Consider the following 18,854-nt stretch of genomic DNA (forward strand, 5'->3'; position numbering starts at 1 on the left):
TCCAGGGGAAACCTGATGAAAGGGTGAAGATGCAGAGGAACAAGTGCTGTAAACCCCCCAGGCTCTCTGACAGAGCAGACCTTGCAGTACTCCCAGCAGATCTCTTGGAGAAACTGTGGGATCACAGGGTTTTCCAGGAAAGCAAAACGAGGGCAGAGATGAGGGAATAGGCTTCCAGTTAAGAATGGTTTGGTGGGTGTAGGAATGATTCTTGTATGTGTGATGCTTCCCTTTTTATTCCTGAATAATTAAAAAATTCTTGCTTTAATAAACCATTTAAATTTAGGAATTTAAATTTGAGAGGGAACAGTGCAAAAATAATACCGAGGGAGGTCATGGAATGATGGAATGGTTTGGGTTGAAAGCCCCATCTCTGAGCCTGTTCTGGGCAGGCTCCTGCCCATCGGCCACTCGGTGCAGGTGGACATGGAAGTCATGGAGGCGTTCAGGGAACGCTGATTGTTTTTCCCTGCCTCTGGCAGTCAGGTCATTACAAAGACTAATTGACCTCTTCCAGTGGGGAGACATTTGAACAAGAGGTGCCAAAAAGAATTGGAGCTTCTGCACGATGAAATCTGCAAGAATCCAACTTAAAATCCCCCCTGGATGGTCACCGGTGCAATTCCCACGGACTGGTCACCTTGGCCAGGAGTGTCCAATCCTGCTGTCAATGCACTGGACCAGGATGTCATTTTCATTTCATGTAAAGACCCTCTGGGTGCCCCCCAGTCACTGGAAGGACCGGACTGGGCTCCCAGGGCAGTAATTCCAGGTGTTCTCTTCATGGGAATAGCACAGGGGCCTTCCCCTTGCCCAGAGGAGCAGCCAGTGCCTCCCTCAGTCCACAAATCCCCAGGACAGAACACAGAGAAAGTAACAGGAATATGGAAATCCCCCACAGTGGGAGATTCTGGTGCTCTGGATTAAATTTTGGATTTATAATGTTAAAGGGAGGGGGGTGTGGAGGGGTTTTTTTCCCTCTCCTGTTCATTATTGTTACCACTGCTCTTGTTGCTCTCACTGTTATTATGTGTTGTCATTAATCTCAAATGATTGTATTTGTCTTGGTTTCCATTCTTAAACTGTTCTGAGCTGGAATTTTGTCTCTGGTCTCTTCCCCATCCCACGGGGGGTGAGGGAGCAGCTGCTGGTGCCCAGCTGGGGTCCAGCTGTGGCCCCGGGCACTTCTGGGGGCTCCGAACCCGAGGGACAGGAGCGGTTTCGGGCTCACAAAAAGAGACCCAGTGCTGCGTTTCGGGGGCTCAAAAGCAGGCACAGAGCTTAAAAACAGAGACTAAATCCTGCATTGTGGAGTCCTATTACCGCAGGCCGAGGCCCTAGGGTATATCACTGTGTCCCGCAGCCGCAGGGAGGAGGAGGAGGAGAGAAGATCCAGCAGGCAGGAATTGTGCAGCAAGATTCATTTATTTAATTATTTTACAAACTCTATTATAGACTTTTTTCTTCATAGTCTAATTGGACAAACGATCAGCCTCCCCTTGGGGGTGATTGGCTAAAATCCTAAAACATCCACTCTCAAAATATTTTTCTACTGTACCATTATCAAGACTTTTCAAGGTTGCAGGTGGTGGTTTGGTTGTTTACATTCCCTGCCACCTCTTCTGTGAGAGAGAGAAGTCTCTCACAGACTTAGAAAATAGCAAGAGAACCCTTGCTAACAGCATTTCTCTATCTAAAGAGTCCTGAGAGCAGGCTGGTATGGCCAGAGTTGGGACTCAGAAACAGTGACTAAATCCTGTTTTCAGGGCTTGAGGAAGAGAATGAGTCCTGTGTGTTTGGGCTCACAAAGAGAAACTGAAGTGCTGCGTTTTGCTGGACCTGAATTAAAGCACAAGTGCCGTGTTTGGATGCTCAAAGCGGGCTCTTCGGGCCAGGGCGAGTCTGTGTCTCTGAGCTCCGAGTCCTGCCTTAGGCACAGCCCGAAGCCGGGCTCCCCGGCCTCACGCAGAGCTCGGGAGCAGCGACTCAGCGCCGCGTCCGGGGCTGGCGGCAGAGCCCGGGGCCGCGTCGTGGGGCCCAAGGCGGGCTCCGGGAGGGGCTCAGGGCTGAGCGGAGCCCGGCCCGGCGCGTCGGGCCCGGCTCGGGATCCCGGGGCTGCCCGGGCGCTGGCACAGCCCCGGCTCCCCGCGGAGAGCCGGCCGGAGCAGGAGCGGCAGCGCCGGGCTCGGCCCCAGCGCCCGTCCCGGAGCGGCTCCTCCCGGTCCCGATGCCAGCCCCCATCCCGCCGGGGAAGAGGCGGCACCGCCCGGGACCCGCAGCGGCCGCCGGCAGGACCCGGAGCCCCGGTCCCGGGAGCGGCCCCGGTGCGCGGGGCGGGCCCGGCCCGGGAGAGAGGGGCGGGGCCCCGAGCGATGGAGCCGCCCCCGTGCCGGGCAGGGCGGGCCCCGGGGCCGGGCGGGGCCGGGGCTCTGGGGCGGTCCCGGGCGGGGCCGGGGGCGCGGCTTCAGGGGCGGCCCCTGATCCGGCTCAGGTGCGCGGGGCGGGGTCCGCACAGGTGCGCGGGGCCCCAGCGCGGCTGCGCGGGGCGGGGCCGAGGGGATTTAAGGCCCGGAAATCGCCCCCGCCGCCATTTGCGCGCTCAGAAGTCGGTGAGGCTGCCGCCGGGCCGGGCTCCCCCCCTTTCCTCCCCCTCTTTCTCCTGCCCCTATCCTCCTCCTTCTTCCCCCGCTTATCACCTCTTTCCTACCCCCCCAGTTCTTTCTCTCCCCCACACCCTCCCTTTCCCTCCCAGCCCCCCTCCTGCCCTCTCCCCAGCGCCCCCCACCCTCTCTCCCTGCTCCCCTGCGCATCCCCGACCCCCCCAGCCCTCCTTTGTCCCCCAGCCCTCCTTTCTCCCCTCTCCGTACCCCGCTCCCCAACCCGACTCCCCTCTCTTCCCCTTCTCCCCCTCCTCTGACCATCATCCCTCGCCCTCACCCGGCCTTTCCCTTCCCCCCTCGTTCTCCCCAACGCACCCCGACTCCTCTCCCTACCCTATCTCATTCCTTCCACCTCCCCGTGTTCCTGTTCCCGCTTTCCCCCTCTGCACCTTGACCCCCCCCCCACCTGTGCTCCGTCCTCGTCCTCCCCCCCCTCCTTTCCTGTCCCCCCACCCCGCCTCTCCCTGCACACCCCGAACCCCCCACCTGCCCTCCTTCTTTGACCCCCTCTGCTCCCTTATTCCCGTCCTCTGTCCCGTCTTTCTCCCGCAGCCGCGGGGCTCGGGGCGCCGGAGAATAAAGCCCAGAGGGCCGGAGCCCGGCGCCCCTGCCCTCGCTGGAGCCCCACACGGGGCCGGACCCGCTCGGCGGGTCCCCTGTGCAAACAAGAACACGGCCGGGGCTCCGGCTTTCCACACACACACTGGGGATCCCCTCCTCAGGAGGGGGTCCCGGGAGGGGGGGGTGGGTTTCAGGGAGGGTGGTGGGTTGGGGTGGGCCCCCTCCGGAGGAGGGGGTCCCGGGGGGGGTGGGTGGGTTTCGGGGAGGGTGGTGGGGTGGGGTGGGCCCCCTCCGGAGGAGGGGGTCCCGAGGGGGGGGTGGGGGGGGTGGGGGGGGGTGGGGGGGGTGGGGGGGGTGGGCCCCCTCCGGAGGAGGGGGGTCCCGGGAGGGGGTCAGGGTGGGCCCCCTCCGGAGGAGGGGGTCCGGGGGAGGGGGGTGGGGCGGAGGGGGGACTTTCCCCCCTCCAGTCCCCGCCCCCTCTCCCGGACCCCCTCCTCCGGACGGGGCTCCCCCAGGCCCCCTCCCCGGGGCCACCTCCTCCGGACGGGGCCCCGGGGGGGAGGGAGGGGGGGCGGGTGGGGTGGGGGGGAAGCAGAGGGGGTCACGTCACTCTGCAGCATGAACAGACACAGGCCAAACCAACAGCCCCTCCCGTCGAGCCCCCCCACCCCACCCGCCCCCCCCGGGGCCCCGGTCCGGAGGAGGGGGTCCCGGGGAGGGGGGCCGGGGTGAGCCCCGTCCGGAGGAGGGGGTCCGGGAGAGGGGGCGGGGACTGGAGGGGGGGAAAGTCCCCCCTCCGCCCCACCCCCCTCCCCCGGACCCCCCTCCTCCGGAGGGGGCCCACCCTGACCCCCTCCCCCGGACCCCCTCCTCCGGAGGGGGCCCACCCCACCCCGGGACCCCCTCCTCCCCGGGACCCCCTCCTCCGGAGGGGGCCCACCCCAACCCACCACCCTCCCCGAAACCCACCCACCCCTCCCGGGACCCCCTCCTCTGGAGGGGGCCCACCCCAACCCACCCCCCCCCCCCGGGACCCCCTCCTCCGGTGGAGGGGGCCCACCCTACCCCAACACACCCCCCTCCCTGAAACCCACCCCCCTCCCGGGATCCCCTCCTGAGGAGGGGATCCCCAGTGTGTGTGTGGAAAGCCGGAGCCCCGGCCGTGTTCTTGTTTGCACAGGGGACCCGCCGAGCGGGTCCGGCCCCGTGTGGGGCTCCAGCGAGGGCAGGGGCGCCGGGCTCCGGCCCTCTGGGCTTTATTCTCCGGCGCCCCGAGCCCCGCGGCTGCGGGAGAAAGACGGGACAGAGGACGGGAATAAGGGAGCAGAGGGGGTCAAAGAAGGAGGGCAGGTGGGGGGTTCGGGGTGTGCAGGGAGAGGCGGGGTGGGGGGACAGGAAAGGAGGGGGGGGAGGACGAGGACGGAGCACAGGTGGGGGGGGGGGTCAAGGTGCAGAGGGGGAAAGCGGGAACAGGAACACGGGGAGGTGGAAGGAAAGGTGGGAGACAGAGGGGGAGGATTGAGGGCAGGTGTGGGAAATTGGGAGGGGAAGGGGAGCAGGGTGAGGGGGCAGGGGGGACGCGGGATGGGGGGGGGGAGGAACGGTGGAGGAGGGGGGGGGGGATGGAGGGGTAGGGCAGGGTTGAGGCGTGTAGGGGGAAAGGGAGGGGGGATGGGGGGGGACCGGGCCGGGGGGGAGGGAGGGGAGGGCTAGGGGGGAGAGGGGGGGGGGGGGTTGGGGGGGGGGGTGTAGGGGGTGGGGGAGGGGAGGCAGAGGGGGAAGAACAGAGAGGGTTAGAAGAAGAGAAGCAAACACAAATATAAAGAAAAAGAAATACAGAGACACAGAGATATAGAAATATAGAGATATAGAACCCGGTCCGGCCGCAACCTCTCCCACCGAGCACCGAGCGCGCAAATGGCGGCGGGGCCGATTCCCGAGGCTTAAATCCCCTCGGCCCCGCCCCGCGCAGCCGCTCTGGGGCCCCGCGCACCTGTGCGGACCCCGCCCTTCACACCTGTGCCGGCCCCGCCCCGCCCCGCCCGCGCCCGTAAATGCCGGCGGATCCGCGCCCGCTCCGCTTTGTGCGCTGGATGCTCATTCTGCTCGTCCCGGGCTGCGGCGGGACCGTCGTTCGGAGCGCTGTGCGGAGCCCGGCCCCGGGGGCTGCTCCCGGCGCTGCGCCGAGCCCGAGGCGCTGAGGTGGGACCGGGAACGGGGTCCGGGGATTCGGGTCCGAGTCCTGTCGGTGTCTGCTGGGGGTCCCGGGCCGAGCCGCTTGTCCCTCGGCGGGCGGGGTGTGGCTCCCGGGCTCGGAGAACTGAGGTGGGATTGGGGATGGCATTAGGGATCGGGATCGCCGCGGCTGGTTAAAAGCCGCTCCGGGATTGGCGCTGGGGCCGAGCCCGGCGCTGCCGCTCCAGCTGCGGCCAGCGCGGGGCTGCGGTCCCGCCGGAGCTCCGGCTATGGTCCCGCCGCGGCCGCGGGGAGCCGGGGCCGTGCCGGGCGGGCGGCGCTTCCCCGGAGCAGGCGCTGGATCGCGCCTGGAAGCGGGCGGGGCACGGGGACCGCCCGTGCTGGCCCCGGCACCCCCAGAGGCCGCCGCTCCCGCAGCGCCGCCCGCCCCGTGGGGCGGAATCGGAGCGGCGGCGCTCCCGGCCCGGGCCCGCCCGCAGCCCCCGCGGGGACGCGCAGCTCCCCCAGCCCCGGCGCTGCCGAGGCCGCCGCACCCCCTGCGCAGAGCAGCGCCCGCCTCCCCCCGCCCCGGGGCCGCTCCCCCGGGGGCCTCCCGCCCAGCGAGCGCGGCTGCAGCGCCGCGGCCGGGAGGAGCCGCTCCCCCGGGCCGGGCGCTGGCGCCGAGTCCGCTGCTGCCGCTCCTGCTCTGACTGCGCCCGCTCTGGGGCCGGGGCTCGGGCCGCTCAGCCGGTACCTGATGCTCTCCTTCCCCCCCCCCCCCCCCCCCCCCCACTTTCTCTGCGCCTTGCACTCTCCAGTGCAAAAACCTCTGGCTTTGAAAGTCCAGTGGAAACTGTTTCTTCTTTATTTCCAGAGCACAGCATCTCCTGAGTGGGAATGGATACACAAGGAGCACCAAGTCGAACCCTTATGTGAATGCCTCATCTGGGCCTTGAACCCACACCTGGCCATTCTCAGCACCCTGCTCCAACCAAGCCAATCTCAGCTCCTGCCAATGTCCTGCCTGGCATGGCAATGCCAAGTGCCAGCAAGGTAATTCCTTTGCAAATACAGCTCCTTCTTTTATGCTAATGCTGCTTTACACCCCAGCCCCTGCCATGGCCACAGGGCAGAGCTCCATGGCCAGCACCTGATCATGGAACACCACAGGTGATCGCTTGGGGGACAGCACAAAACTCTTCCCATAGCCCTGATTTCCTGCCCTTTCCAGGATTTCCCCAACAGCTGTCAAGGTGCTCATTCCACGTCCCTTTCCAGGGAGAAAGAAGCAAGGCAAGTCCTGAGGGTTCACTTGCTCCATGGCCAAAGTTCTGGAGAGTGTCAGAGCTGCTCCTGCCTGCAGAGGGGCATTTCCCGCAGGTGAGTGTTCACAGGCCAAAATCACAGTGGCGGCTGAGGCAGCTTTTGTGGCCCAGAGCTGCACAGAGCTCTCAGTGACTCCTGCTCATTGCCAGGAGTGTTCCTTGGTGCTCCTTCTGTGTGTCCCAGCTGGCAGGGAACGGGGGGAGGGAGAAGGCCAGCAGCCCCAGGAAAGGAACCAGCAGCTCTTGTGCTTTGGATTTGCAGAGAGGAGCTGTGCCTGCAGTGTCCTGCCTGTGGCACACAGCATGCCAAACACACATCCCGGGAACGGGCACTGGGCTGCCTGGGCAGCGCTGGGATGGACATGGATAAAGGGCGGCCCCTCGGCCGGGGGCTGCTCTGAACAGGCACCCGGAGATGCTTCGGCCCCGACAGACCCCACTGACGCCCCAAAAATACCCCAAGGAACAGCTGGCACCGGGGAATGTCGGCACAGGCTGTTTGCAGAGGGGCTCAGACAGCAATTCCCGCTGCCGACCTCCCACACACCTGCCAGCTATGTCCCAGCCACCCAAAATGCCTTCCCTTCCAGCCTGAGGACATCATCCCTCAGCAGCGTTAAAGCCAAGGCAAGCTTCCCCCACAGCAATGAAATGCCAAGCAATGCCCTCAGAGATGCCTTCAAATGAAAGGTCAGAGGCAGAGAAATCTCTTTGGATTGAGTTGGCAGTTTTTGGGGAACCAGCTGGAACTGCACAACTGATGGAAAGCTTTCACAGGTGGCTCACACTGCAGGTGCCCTGAAGGCAGGGATGTGCATCCCTTTCCTGAGGGAAAAGAACTTCCAGAGGCTCTGCAATGAAATTGCTCCTGCAGGGAGAGAAGTCCTCCCGGGGGCACAGGGGCTGCCTCAGCACGGGCTGGGAGCGCGTCCGGCCAGCGCCTTCTCCTGCTTCCAAATATCACCTGGAGCCCGAGCTCGGGGGGTGCAGGCAGCTGAATTCCAGGGAACTCTGTCAGGTGCCCCAGGGACATGGTGGGGGGGGCTGGGGGATGAGGGTTACAAACAGCAAATTCTATGGAACATGAAGCTGTCCTTGCCCTGACCCTGCTGAGCTTCCCTGGAAGCTCTGCTACTTCCTGACACCTGCTGTTAAATAGGCAGCTCTGCATGGGAATATCCATGCTCCAGGAGGCACTAGGAGGCTATTCCAGTGGCAATTCAGGGCTTTGGGTAGAATTCATGTGAACTAGCAAAGCCTAACCCCAAATCTGGGCACCACACAGGGAACAATCTTTGTGCTGCCCTGGCAGCCAAAGCCCCTGGGCTGGGAAATGTCAGCAGGCAAATGGATAGAATGATTTAAATCCCAGCATCCCCCAAAGGGACAATCCACTCACCTCCCTTTGCTCCCAAAGTGTCCACTCTGTTCCCCACAGGTGCCCTGGGGATGCCAGGGAGGTCCCTTTGCCCACAGTGCCTTTCTCCTGCCCCTCTCCAGCCCGAGGCCTCTTCTCCCTTCCCTGCCAGCTGCTGCCAAGGAAGGAGGACACAGTGAGTCCTGAGTTCACCTCCAAATAGTCCTTCCCTCACCTTGAGATGACCTGAGACTTTACCCCCAAAATGTCCCCATCTGTCTCCTTCTGAGTTCCTCATTTTTTACAAGGAAGCATTCTTTCTCTGCTCTGGAGATTACCACAAGATTTGCCCCCAAAACTTTCCCCACCTGTCCACTACCTCTTTCCTCATTTCCACCTCAATATTCTCGTTCTTTACCCTACAGACACTTTCAATTTTTACCCCTCAGAACTTCCCTACCTGGCCATAAAACCTCAGTTTACCCCATCAAGTGCATTCTCTCTGCTACAGATCACCTCAGATTCTACCCCCGACATTTTCTGTACCTCTCCACCACGGAGTACTTCATTTTTACTTCAAAATACTCCTTTCCTACCATGGAGATTCCCTCAAGTTTTACCCCCCAGATTTACCCACCTGTCCACAGCAATTCCCTCAGTTTACCTCAGGATGCTCCTGCTCTCTCCTAGAGATGACCTCACATTTTACCCCCTCAATTTTCCCTACCTGCCCAATTCTGATCACCTCCTTTTTACCTCAAAATAGGAGTTCTTTCTTCTACAGATTAACTAGGATTTTATGACCAAAATGTCTATTTTGTCCCCTGTATACTGACCAGATTGTAAAACCAAAACCACGCAAGTTCTGTCTGTCTTATCCCCAAAATGTTCATTCTGTCCCCTACAAATTAGGTCCGATTTTTTCTCAAAAACACTTACTGTTCCTCCATAATTACCTCAGGGTTTGCCCCCCAAATTCTACCTCCTCTTGACTACTGGTCACCTCATTGCTTCCTCAATATGTTCATTCTCTGCCCTACAGATCTTCCCACGTTTTACACCCCAAATTTCCTTGCCTAGCCCCAGTGACTGCCTCAGTTTATGTCAGTGTGTCATACTCTCCCTAGAGATTACCTCAAGTTTGACCCCCAAAATTTTCCTTAACTGTCCACAACTTATTACCTCATTTTTACCTCAAAATATTCATTCTCAACCTCTAGATTATTTCAAGTTTTACCCCCCCAAAATTCCCCTACCTGTCCACTACTGATTCCCTCTTCTTCCTTCAATATTTATTTACTTTCTACCACATAGCTTCTATCAAGATTTACCACCAAAGTTTTCCATCTGTCTACTACTGATGACCTCATTTTTACCTCAACATGTTCTTTCTACAGCTTATTTAATGTTCTTTTTACACAAGTTTCCCTACCTGCCCACAACTGATTCCCTCATGTTACCTCAGTGTGTTCATGCTCTCCCCTAGAGATTAGCTCAGATTTTCCCCACATGCTCAGTACTCATCACCTCATTTTTCCCTCCAAGTGATCATTCTCTGCTCTTGAGATTTTGTCACGCTTTGCCTCCAAAATTTTCCTTATTTGTCTACTCCTCTATGCCTATGCCAAAATATTCATTCTGTCCCCTACAGGTTACATCAAGTTTTACCCCCCAAATTTTCCTTCCTCTACAATATTAACTCTTTTCTGCCCCAAAAATGTGCATTCTCTCTCCTAAACATCACCTCAGCTTTTCCCTCAAAAATGCCACCTCGCTCCCCTCGACATCCCCTCCCATTTTCCTACACAAACAATTCTTGTGTCCCCTCTCAGTCACCCCAGGTTTTCCCAGTGAGGAGCTGCAAGGAATTCAGGCAGGGCCAATGACACCAGGGAACAGCTGTAAATTCAGAGGCAGAGAGAGAAGATCTACCAGGAAAGGGGAAAGGTTCAGAAGACATTTCTGCAATTAATTAATTAATAATTATTTCCAGTTCCCCACTGAGAAGAACACAACCTCACAGCTGTTAAGGCCTGACGGTTCCCTGCAGGGAGAGCTCAGCACACGTGCCCAGAGGCAATCCCAGCATCTGAAAGAAAGAAAGAAGCAGCAAAAGGTGATTGCTTCTCTTTCCAAGTTATTTCAAGTGCTCACACCCAAACCAACCTTTGCTCTTGATTCTGGCCGGGTGCATGGTGAGCGGTGGGCACAGGTCATGTCATCCATGCTGATGTGAGTGATGCTTTCTGGGGGAAATCAGCTGATTTCCAAAGTTCCCTTCCTGCCCTGTGCCTGATCTGCACAGGAGAAAACCCCTTCCCTGAAGGGACTTGTGCTCCCTCTAATCCCATTTGCCCAGTCTGTTCCATGGGGATATTGCCAGCCTGGGGCAGCAGAGGCACCCGCAGCTCTCAGCACTCTCTGCTCCAAGCACAGCTCTGGGCTCCTTTGCAGACTGCCTCTGCCGTGGGGTTTTCTCCAGGAGAAGCCAAGGAATTGCTCATGGAAGGGTGGAGATTAAGTTAGCCCAAAGGGAAGCAAAGAATAAGTACTCCAGGAAGAGCCCTTGGGAGCTGCTGGGCTGAGGTGGGAAGGGGACATTCCTTGCCTGCAGGGCCAATACACAACAACCTCCAACCCAAAGCACAGACTGGCAGGTGGGGTCTGACAGCACCACTCTGACAAACCTCCTTGTCATTCTTCCCTGCAGTGACTTTTGCAATCAAACTCTGAAGCTGACAAGCCCAGCAGCTCTGTCCATCCACTCTGGAAGGAAAGGATACTCCAGGGATGAGGCCCATTCCCAGCAAACGCTCCCAACACAGCCCGGAGGCACCGCTGGAGCTTGGGTGTGGGGCTGGGAAGGGCTGCCAGGAGCACGCAGCCCCCAGGTGGGGTGGCAGCGGCAGCAGCAAATTCCCCCAGGCTGATGGCACAACAGAGAGACAAAGGCCAGCAGTGGCCACGGGAGGTGCAGGGTTAATTCTGCTCCCTGCCCTGCCCCATCCCTGCAGGAAAGCTCCAGGGGGGAGAGAAACTCTCAGGGTGCCCAAAATGCAGCATCTGTCACCCTGATCCCGCTTCAACTCAGAGTGTGGGGCCAAGCTCCCCCCACAGGTAAACACTGAGCTGACCTGGTCAGGCTCAAACACAGCCCCAGTTCTCACCTCCAGCCTGCTCCTGGGGCTGCTGCCACATTCCTGACAAGGTGCCAAAGGCCCCTTTGGACAGGGCTCTCTCTGTCTCAGGTGCTGGGCACTGCAGGGACCAGGGCAGCCCCCTCTGGGGACAACTGGGGATTCATCCCACACCACGGGCAGGACCAGGGGCCCTCCAGTACAGGCTGGTGGGGCCAGAGCTCCTTGGGTTTGGCTGCTCAAACACCAAAGCTTTTGGCAAAGATGGGACAAGTTAAGTGGGTTTTCCTGCCCTGAGAGAGAGAGGAAATTGTTAAAATTAAGCACGGAAATTAAGTTCACTGTGGAAGTCAAAGGCTCCTGGCTTTCCCACTCCTGTTCTGATTGCTCACTAGAGGGTTTTATCCATAAAAAAATGAGAGGTGGCACCAAATAAAAGAACTCTTTTTCAACATTTTTCCCCTACTTTCTTTCACACATAAAAAGGATGTCCATTTTTACTTAGTGCATTCTTTGCCTAATTTTAACAGAACTGTTTTCCTTCCAGGCCCCACTTGTGGGTTCTTCACTCCTTTGCCATCGGACTTTGGACAAAGGAAGAGAAGGATCGGCTCCACACGGGTGTCATCCAACGGGGAACACCCCCTGTACCAGCCCCAGCCTTCTCCAAGCACGCTGCCTCACTTTCCCCATTCTGGATGCTGGCTCCAATCCAGTCTGAGTTCTCCCCTGTTTTCCATGTCTAAGGACAGGAACTTGTCCTGGTCAGGGTGTAAGGCCTTAAACTGCACATTGATCTGGGGGGCTGTGACTGGGATTCCAGCAGGGAATTCACTGTTTTACAAATAAAAATTATTCCAGGGAGCTGCTGCTTCACCACACAGTGTCAGCAAAAGAGAGAAAACACTAAAGGTGTATCCAAAAACAAGGATGAAATGATTCCTCCTGCTTTTAGTGGGATCAGGGCTTATGCTGCCCTGGAATGACAAAGAACTTCTCCCTCAGCCCCCCAGAGAGCCCTCGAAAAGCCAAAGTGCAGCAGGGAAGGAAGGAAGGAAAGGCACCTGCTGGGGCAGCACAGGTCCAGCTGCTCATGGGGACTGGGAATGAGTGCGGAGCCAAAAGCACCTTCCCAGGCTGGAGGGGCTTGCCTAAAGCACCACCTCTGGGAAGCAAAGGGCTATGGAAGAAATGGAGTGGGAATTTACAATAATAATCATCATGTATCGGGAAAGAGCAACAACAGAAGCAACAATCATTCCAAGGGAGCAGGAGGGATGCTGAGCTTGAAACGAGGTTTGAGTGAGGCAGCAGCTCCTGGGAGTTCTAACCCACAGCTCCAGCTCTGCGATTCCAGGAGCACTGCAAGCTCCTACTGCCCCGTCCCCGGCTTTGCCTCCTGCCAGTACTCGGCACCTCGGGCACGGTTGGGTGCGAGTGCTCCAGTGCTGCTGCCCCGAGGGAGTGGGAAAATGGCCATTAAACCACTTCCCACTGGGCTGGCTCCGAGCTCGGGCTGGGGAAAACATTTGGCACCCCTGGCATTTCAATGAAATCAGTTTCCATCACTTTGAAGAGGCACTGAATAAACCCAGGGCACATAAGTAAACCTCTCCCCATAAGGACAGCCCCAGGGAATATACAATTATTCCTATGCCTGGCCAAACAAACCAGCAGCCAGGTTTTGGGAAGAGACTCCAGACTCTTATCTCCTTCCCTGGCTGTAAAACACTTGCAGAGGCTTTGGAGTTCATACAAGCTTGTCAGGATTTGGATACTTCATGTAAATTCCATTCAGATACTGGAATGGAAGTGTCCTAAAGGCACCTCCACTCAGACTTTAATTTTAAGCCCTCTACCACCAAAGAATTTAGATGTTCTTTTCTTAGGAACACCCCACCTCTGCTTCTTTAGGTGTCTCCACGTGGGACATAAATTAAATGTGGACAAATTTTAGAATGCAGCTTCCAAGTCAAGTTACCTGCTAGGAAATTACTTCAGCTCTCTGGTACCTTGGGCTGTTTTAAACACAGCCTGGCCCTTCATGGCTGAGGCTCTGAGCTACACAACTTGTGAGTGGGCAAGTAGCAGCAGCTGAGGTCTCATCCCAGCTGTACACAAAAACAGGGAGTGGGGGCTGCACTTGGATACGTGCAGGCAGGGTTGGGCCCCTTCTGAAAGCTTCAATCCCTGTTTTCCAGAGATTCAATCAGGGATAATGACATTTTCACAAAGCTCTCTTAAGGCACGTGAAAACCCGAGTAAGAAAATGGAATCAAACCCTTTGTTCCACTGGCCTCACGCCCCAAATTCCAACGGGACAGACAAGTCCCTCTCCTCGGAAGGCAACGTCTCCTACCTGGATCTGTGCCTTCCGCAGCCTTTGGTGGCCGCTGTCTCCATCCTCCCACACCTCCTCATCTTCCTCCTCAGCAGGCCTGGCTTCCTCATCCTGCAGAGCAAGCACAGGGACAGTCACCAACCTGCTCATCCCAAACCTGGCCAGCAGGGATGGACTGCTGGGACCCCCTGGACGGTCACCCCTCTGCTGGGCACCATCCCTGCTCTGCAGTCCATTCCCGTTCCTGGCCTGGCATCTCCTTTGAACGGGATGTTAAACCACAACCACTTGCTCGGCTGGGTTTTGGGACAGCAGAGACTCCCCCAAGGCAGTGGACAAAGCTCCTGTTCCCACACCCTCTGCCTCCCAAAGCCCTGCTAGGGCCAGGCAGAGCAAAGGAAACCCCTCACTTCCTGCTGGAAATTTCCTCTTGTGCCCATAAACCCAGGGAAATCGTGGCTGCCCCATCCCTGGAAGTGTTCAAGGCCAGGCTGGCCGGGGCTTGGAGCACCCTGTGGATGGAATGAGGTGATCCTTAAGGTCCCTTCCCACCCAAACTATTCTGCCATTCCAGGATGATTCTGTGATCTCTCCCTGCATTTATTTTGCATCGCTTCCTCTCTAATTTGAATTCCCAAATCAAAATGAGTTTTTAAAGAAATCATTTAAAATTATCCCAGGAATAAAAAGGGGTGCATCAAACATACAAGAATCATTCCTACCTCCATCAAATCATTATTAATTGGAAGCCTCTTTCCTCATCTCTGTCCTTAGTTTTCCTTTCCTAGGAAACCTTGTGATCCCACAGTTTCTCCAAGAGATTTACTGGGATTGCAGAAAGCTTTGCTCTGTCAGGGAGGCAGGGGGGTTGACAACACTTGTTCCTCTGCATCTTTATCCTTTAACCAGCTTTCCTTCAGAATGGTGCTGCAAGAGAAGTTCAGAATTACTAGAAACGGATCAGGTTCACCTTTTTTCCTCACTCTTTTCCAACTACTTCCAAATTCTTGGAATTATCCTCAAATGAGGCCTAGCAAGCTACTGTGAAAACATCGGTCAGAGGAACATCCTGCAAAGAGAAAACCACATCCAGCAGCAGCCAAAACAATCCCATTGCTATTCTTACCTGGTCTCCAGGTGCTCCTGCCAGAGCTCCCAACACCCATTGCCATTCCATGAGGGTGAGGAGGCAGTTTTGGACGTGTTCTTTGCCATGGGATGGGAAAACAGAGCCCAGAGGGTCTTTGTGTCCCTTCCAAGCCACCCCATGATTCCATCAGCACCTATACCAATTCCATTCTGGAAAGCCCAATTCCATTCCTCTCATCAACTCAGAATTTCTCCCTTCCTCTCTCTGCTCCACATCAGGCATGTGTTGCCACGTGCCACAGGCATGGGATGCCTCAGCATTGCCTGGGAATGCCACTCAAGGCTGCCCTTGTGGCCTCAGCGCTCCAAAATGCTCAGCTGGCTCCCGTTCCAGCTGGGAATGTCCCAAACAGCAGCGTGGGCTGTGCCCTCTGCCATCCCACCATTGGGGCAGCTCCCATAGAATGTGACTGACTTACTGGGTTTGCAATTCCTGGCTTAAAAGTCAGGTGGTGGAATATCCTCTCCTGGGAATATCCAGAAGACCAGAAGGCTCCCTGGAAGCCACAGGTCAGGGACAGAGTCAGATGAACGATCCTGAACTGGTTTTCAGGGGATGCATCCCCAGCCTGTGGCTGCAAAAACTCCAGAGCTGTTCCTTCCCCTTGGGACAGCCAGGGAAAACATCCCCAGCATGGATTTCTGACAGGAAAAACCTCACTGCTCCAGGCTACTTGGCTCCTCCCAAATCCAGGCCAGCACTCCAACAGGCTCTAAGGACAAAACAACAGGAAAGACCATCTCAGGGCACACGCCACAAGCTGGGCATCACATTCCTCACTGGAACTGGGCTGTTCCCACATCCCTGTGACAGTTGGGAGCATCTCCCGTTCCTCGCTCTTCCATTCAGGACAAAGAGACAACAGAGCTGTCAAACAGCCAGTGTGTAACCCCAACAATCCAGGGAAAACCACCTTGCTCTGGGGAGAAACATCATGCCCAGTTATGGAAAAAACCAAAGAGCGGTACTGGGAACACTCCCAGGCATGGAGGCTCCCAGCTCCGGAAATGCAGCTCACAGGCTTCTTCCCATGGGAACCCCAGTATTGCCCGGGATTGGGCTCAGGGAAAAAGTCCTGCCCATTCCACCACTCTGGCACAGACACCCCAGGAAGGTGTCCCTGACCATGGCAAGGGGCTGAACAGGATGGTCTGTAAGGTTCTTCCCAGCACAGACCACTCCAGGAGTTTAAGGTGGATTCGAGCAGCTCCTGAGGACATGAACACCACCCACACCTCCCACCTGGCTCAGCCCAGAGTCCATCCAGCACTCACAGAGAGCTGCTGGGAGCTGAAATTCTCCCTGCTCCCCCTGCCTGGGAAACCCTGCCTCCAGCTCCTGGGAAAGAGGAGCTGCATCCTGCTGGGTGCTCCCGGCTCTGGGCAGCTGCCGCCTTCAGGCGGGGGGATGGCTCGGGCAGCTCCGGTGACTGTTCCACCTCGATGATTTTGTGTTTTCCTGCATTTCCCTGGGCTGGAGGGGAGCAGGGGGTGCGGTGGGAGTGCGGGAAGGCAGCGGCAGGGAGGGCAAGGAGTGCGGCCGGGCACCGCACAGCGCAGGGGGGCTTCTGCTGGGAGTGGAGGGGCGCGACCCGGACGGAGACGTCCCCGCCGCTGCCGGCCACTGCCCATGGGGCTCCTGCCCGCCCCCGGCGCCACTGACCCCACACCCCGTGTCCCCACACTGGGAACCACCATGGAAAATCATGCTGAAACCTCTAATCCTGAGCCTGAGCCTTGACCTTTTACCCCCCCTGACCTTTGACCCCCCGACCCATTCCTTGACAACCTGACCTTTGATCCCTGACCCCTGACCATCCACCTTTACACCTTGAGCCCTGCCCTTTGACCCCCCCCAACCTGAGCCCTTTGACCCTTGCCTTTTGACCCATGACACCTGACCCCAGGACCTTTGACCCCCCTGAGCCCTGTGACCTTTGCCCCAACCTTCTACATGTGACCTCTGTGCTTTGACATTGACCACCTTGACCTTCGACCCCTGGACTTTCACCTTTGATTCCCTGACCCCCCAACCTATGCCCTGACTTTTGTCCCTTTATCCCCTAACCTTTAACCCCCTCTACTTTATACCCCTCACTGCTATTGCTGCCTGGAACCCCTCACTCCTGCTCTACACGCCCCAGCCCTCAACCCGTACCTGTCACTCTCCAGACTGCAGCTGTCATCCCTAACTTTTTGGTGTGGGGCTTGTCCTCCTCTGAGGGTTCCAGGGTTATCCCAGCACCAGGGTTACTGAGCTCTGCTGCAGTGAGGGTTCCAGGGTTGCTGCACTGTGCTGCTGGTGGGGGGAAAATGGTGCTGTCAGGGGTGGTATGAGGGCTGGTGCACCTTTTCCCTGTATTCCTAACCTCCACTGGGTACTCTCCACCCTGTTAGGGAGGCTGTTTGTTTGGCTGCACCCAAACCTTGGCGATGAACATCACCTCGCAGACAGGACGGGACCAAGGAAAAACAAAACCCAGATGGGGGAAAAAAAACCTCACAGCTGGCTGTTTTCTTATTATAAAGTTAAAAATCAGTTGAAAAAACTGAAAGGCAAAAATCCCACACACAAGGTTAGAACCAGTCACACACGCTCTCACAGACTGACACACGCAGACACAGACAGACACACACTCTCACAGACAGACACCCTTCTTCAGCTTACGCACTGACTGCAGCCCTTACTCACAACACTCCACCGATGAAGACGCTTCAACACATCTTCCAACTGCTGCTCCCTGACGTGGAAGGGTAGATTCTGGGAAAAGCGGTAGCATCGGTGACTGCAGGGATCAGAATCGGCCTCGGGGACCTGCAAGACAACATGAGACAGTCTACAAGTAGCTGACAGCTCGGAGTTATCCCCATACACCAGGCCCATAAGTTTTCTACACAAAACCCCACAGCCAAGAGATGAACCACAAAGTTTTACAACTGTTCAACCCAGCCACGACTCTAAGTGCCAGGGCAGGGCAGCTCCAAGTGTAAGCACACCAAATAGAAGCAAAGATGACACGAGGACTTGAGATAACTCTCCAGAAGATAAATTCTAGACCCGATATGCTTTGAGGCAATGGAACCTATGGAACTACCACAGTGAGGAGGGTCTAATACACTTCATAGAGAAGTCCATGGCCCATGAAAGAAAAGATACTACCAAAAGTGAGAAGGAAGATGGAGGAGAACATCTTGTGTACTTCTCCTGGTCTCCAAAAGCAAAACTGTAAAGATGCCGGAATGAGCCCGATCCGGGAAAGCACGCGAGCAGAGACCCCCGCTGCCGCTACGGCCCAGAGCGAGGCCCATAAAGCACCGAGATGTAACAAAGGCCTGTGACACAGGAGAGGATGGACACAAACTACAGAACACAGACACCCATGACATAGCACAGACACGAGCTGAAACTGCCCAGCAACGGGCACAAGATTGCTAGTGATGCCATGAGGATTTTTGCCTTTTCTTTTATACCCCTGTTGTACCTTTTTACAAATTCTGTATTCCTAGTGCTTTTTGCCTACATTCTTGGACTTGTTTGTCAAGCTGAGAGACTCAACATTTTAGAAGCTTCGTAGCTAGGGATCAGTGTGCCCCAGACCCCACGGTCCTCTCCAGAACACATTCTGTAAACCAAGATAGAACCATCCAGGGGAAGGTTCCTTGGGGAGGGGGGCTCACTTGAGCCTCTCATTGGGGAATCTTTGATAGATATGCTAATTAGTAACACCTATAATGTTACACCTAATGTTGGGGGAGAGGGGGGGACACAGAGACTCGGCGGGGTGCATCTCGATGCATATGACCTGGACGTGTGCACCTAAGGATCCTTAAAATAAATACCAAGGTAAAATCCCTTTTCCCCTTCGAACCGTGTATGACTCTTGATTTTAAGACCAGGAAAAGGCATCATTTAATCACGTTTCCCTCATTAGAGGAGACAATTAAATGACCACTCAGGTGCACAACCACTCCTGCAGAGCACTTCACTAGACCCCGTTTTGCAATAACTCCCCCAGGCTGCAAAGCCCCGTTTGCCAGGGACCTGAGAGAAGAATTCGGTAGTTTTAAAGGAATGTCAGCAACTAGGAATACACCTGAGAGGAGTTCAGTAGCTGGGAGGGAGCCCAGGTGACAAATAAACACACAGGC

The 18,854-nt window shown here is 56.9% G+C and overlaps 1 protein-coding gene across 14 annotated transcripts in view; it reads right to left on the bottom strand.

Annotated features, from left to right (window-relative positions):
* Nucleotides 1-7,427: 7,427 nt before the first annotated feature.
* LOC138112212 (semaphorin-3D-like) overlaps nt 7,428-18,854 on the bottom strand; it is a 57,549-nt gene continuing 46,122 nt past the window's right edge. For 10 of the 14 annotated variants that reach the window (XR_011151598.1, XR_011151599.1, XR_011151600.1 and 7 more), the window contains 3 exons: nt 17,394-17,520; nt 15,125-15,418; nt 7,428-14,483 (listed from right to left, as the gene is read on the bottom strand). The gene's annotated coding sequence lies outside the window, so the exon portion shown is untranslated. The remainder of the gene's footprint in view (nt 14,484-15,124; nt 15,419-17,393; nt 17,521-18,854) is intronic. The other 4 variants (XM_069018946.1, XM_069018939.1, XM_069018941.1 and 1 more) reach the window with 4 other exon arrangements.

The sequence above is a fragment of the Aphelocoma coerulescens genome, chromosome 6 (assembly GCF_041296385.1).
Source record: "Aphelocoma coerulescens isolate FSJ_1873_10779 chromosome 6, UR_Acoe_1.0, whole genome shotgun sequence".
Taxonomy (NCBI): domain Eukaryota; kingdom Metazoa; phylum Chordata; class Aves; order Passeriformes; family Corvidae; genus Aphelocoma; species Aphelocoma coerulescens.